The 2,569-nt window shown below is 46.2% G+C and overlaps 1 non-coding gene across 1 annotated transcript; it reads left to right on the forward strand.

Annotated features, from left to right (window-relative positions):
- The first annotated feature begins 1,516 nt into the window (after window positions 1-1,516).
- Window positions 1,517-1,591, forward strand: Trnaa-agc (transfer RNA alanine (anticodon AGC)). The gene has a single exon. It is a non-coding gene; the product is annotated as a tRNA-Ala (tRNA).
- The last annotated feature ends 978 nt before the right edge of the window (window positions 1,592-2,569 follow it).

The following is a 2,569-nucleotide window of genomic DNA, read 5'->3' on the forward strand; positions in this document are numbered from 1 at the left end:
TAAAGCAATTTGTCTCTGTGTGAGAGGCAACACCTCCCCTTCCTGCACGGCGGGCGGGGAGAATGTCAATCCACCATGCTCCAGCTTGAGTTATTAAGCGGTCACAGGAGTTCAAAAGAGAAAAATAACGAGCAGGTAAGTCATCACATGTAAAAATTCCTCCTCTGTATTATCAAAATACAAATTAATTATAGATAAGATCAAACGACTTCTCTTTAATGTATGGTTTTCCCAGAGAAGGTAGTGAAAATGTGCCTGCCCCTGGGAGGGAGTGGAGGGATGTGGAGACGGATCGTTTATGAACCTTCTCCCTCACTGGAGACATGGTGCCTGCAAAGATTGCAAGGGGGCCTCTGGAGAGATCTGGGGCCTGCAAATAAAGCCTGCTTTATTACAGTAGGTGCTAACTCCTGTGTGATCTCAGCCTATGGGTCACTCACTCTCCATTTGATGATCAAACCACCCGACAATGACTACACCAGCCTGTGCAGTCACCAGGTAGGGAAGCTGGCGGCCAACAGTCTTGCCGATGGAGTTTGGCAAAGGCCTAGGAGTTGCGGTCACGGCCTCAACAGGGCTTTCATTCTTGATCTTCCAAGCTGGGAGCACAGCTGAAGTAAGCACATGATTCATCCTCCTTTGGAGGGAGCCAGGGAGGGAGAGGAGAGGAGAAAAGAAGAAAGAGCTCCCCTCCACCCTCCCTGCCTCTTCCCGGTTGTATGTAATGCTAATATTCACATGACAGCAAACATTTTCAAAATAATAGTCCTATATACTTAAGGTTAATCAGAACGGGCGCCATCCAACTTGCAAAGGTAGCAATTTTCCTTCATTAAAGCCAAATCAAGAAAGAGAACTTTGGGATTCCTTAGGGCTAATTACAACGTGTTAATAATAGCAATATAATGGCAGCAATTTTCCAGCCTTGCTCAAACCCGTAATCTGCTTGAGTGCCTTATAGGATTGTCTGTGAGTTTACATAAAGCCAAGTGTTAGTACAAAAATGTTTTCAGTAATTTCATTTTTACATCATGTCTCTCCTGAGTGTTTATGATGATGTGGTAATTGTTGGGGAAGAAGGTGCTCTGAGGGGAAGAACAAGTACCAGCTTGACACTTACAGGACTCTTACTTCCCCTGAAGTGCATCCTGGGAAGAAGAGACAAGTCCCCAGAAGTGAACTCAGTGGCCCATGAATGCACAGGACAGAGTGGACAGTGACACGTTCCTTGGGGTCACCCAGTCTGCTTTCCCCACCATGACCTAGTGAAAGAATAAAGAACAATGTGTCAGGCACTGGTAGCTCACGTCTGTAATCCTAGTTTTTCAGGAGTTAGAGATCAGGTGGATCGCAGTTTGAATTCAGCCCAGGCAAATAGTTTGAGACCCTATTTTGAAAAAACCCATGGCAAAAAAGGAGTGATGGAGTGGCTCAAGGTGTAGGTCCTGAGTTCAAACCACAGTACAGTAAAAAAGAAAAGAAAATGGAGAAAGATGTGGGGTGAGGGGCAACAGGAGTTGGGAGTGTAGCTCAGTGGTAGAGCGTTTGCCTAGCATACACAAGGCCCTGGGTTCAATCCCCAGCACCAACAGCAACAATAATAATTTAAAAGACAGAGCTTTTAAATTAGTTGATGCGGGCGACTGAATTTTTTCCTTCTATTCATTCTTTCAGCTTGTCTCAGAGCCTGAAGGATGACTGCACACTCACTTAGAAGAGACAGACCTTTCAAAAGCCAAGAAATCTCACATCTTGCTGTTCTTTCTCTCTTTAGACTGCCTAGGGGGGAACTCTAAATTCTGGACAGCAAAGAACAAAATAGGTGGTATTGCCAAGTTGGGGTCTGAAGCCAGAGTTTTACAACCAGTTTCTAAATGGGATCATAAAAGCTGCTGATGGAAAAGGAGAAGCAATGGGAGCTCCGTGGTTTTGCTGACTGCCTAAGGAGGCCCTGGAGATGCAACAAACCAAAGAAATGATAATTTGTCCTAATTGGGTTCGAACCATGGATAAACACACACCATCTGGAGCTCTATTCCTTGGGAGTTTGGGAGCAGGGATGGTAGGAACTATGCTATTTTGGAATGTGTGACTTCGTCCCCCTTGGTCCTCCAGGGTGGAGATCCACAGGAAGGCAATGTAGGTCAGGGAATGGGGGTTGCGTTCTTGGGTCACATTGTCCTCTCCAGCAAGCAGAAAACAGTGCACTGTGATAAGGCTCTCCACCACTCAGACAAGATCACGTCCATTGAGGCACACGCCTGGAGCCATGGCACCCACGATGGACCAGAGAGGTGTGATTGTCATAGTCCGCTGAGGTGGAGGTGCTCCAACAACCACCACTCAGAGAGAGGAAGAGACTTGCTCAAGATCATGGTTAATGCAGAATGAGTGAAAGGTGGAAATGGATGTTTTTACTACAGGTCTAGAACAACCCCACACACCCATCAGTGGTTTCAACAGCTTTTTTTGGCAGTAGGGGGTTTGAACTCAGGGCTTCCCTCTTTCTAGGTAGGCACTCTATCACTTGAGCCATGCCTCCAGCCCTTTTTGCTCTGGTTATTTTGGA

This window comes from Castor canadensis, chromosome 16, assembly GCF_047511655.1.
Source record: "Castor canadensis chromosome 16, mCasCan1.hap1v2, whole genome shotgun sequence".
NCBI classification, from domain to species: Eukaryota; Metazoa; Chordata; class Mammalia; order Rodentia; family Castoridae; genus Castor; species Castor canadensis.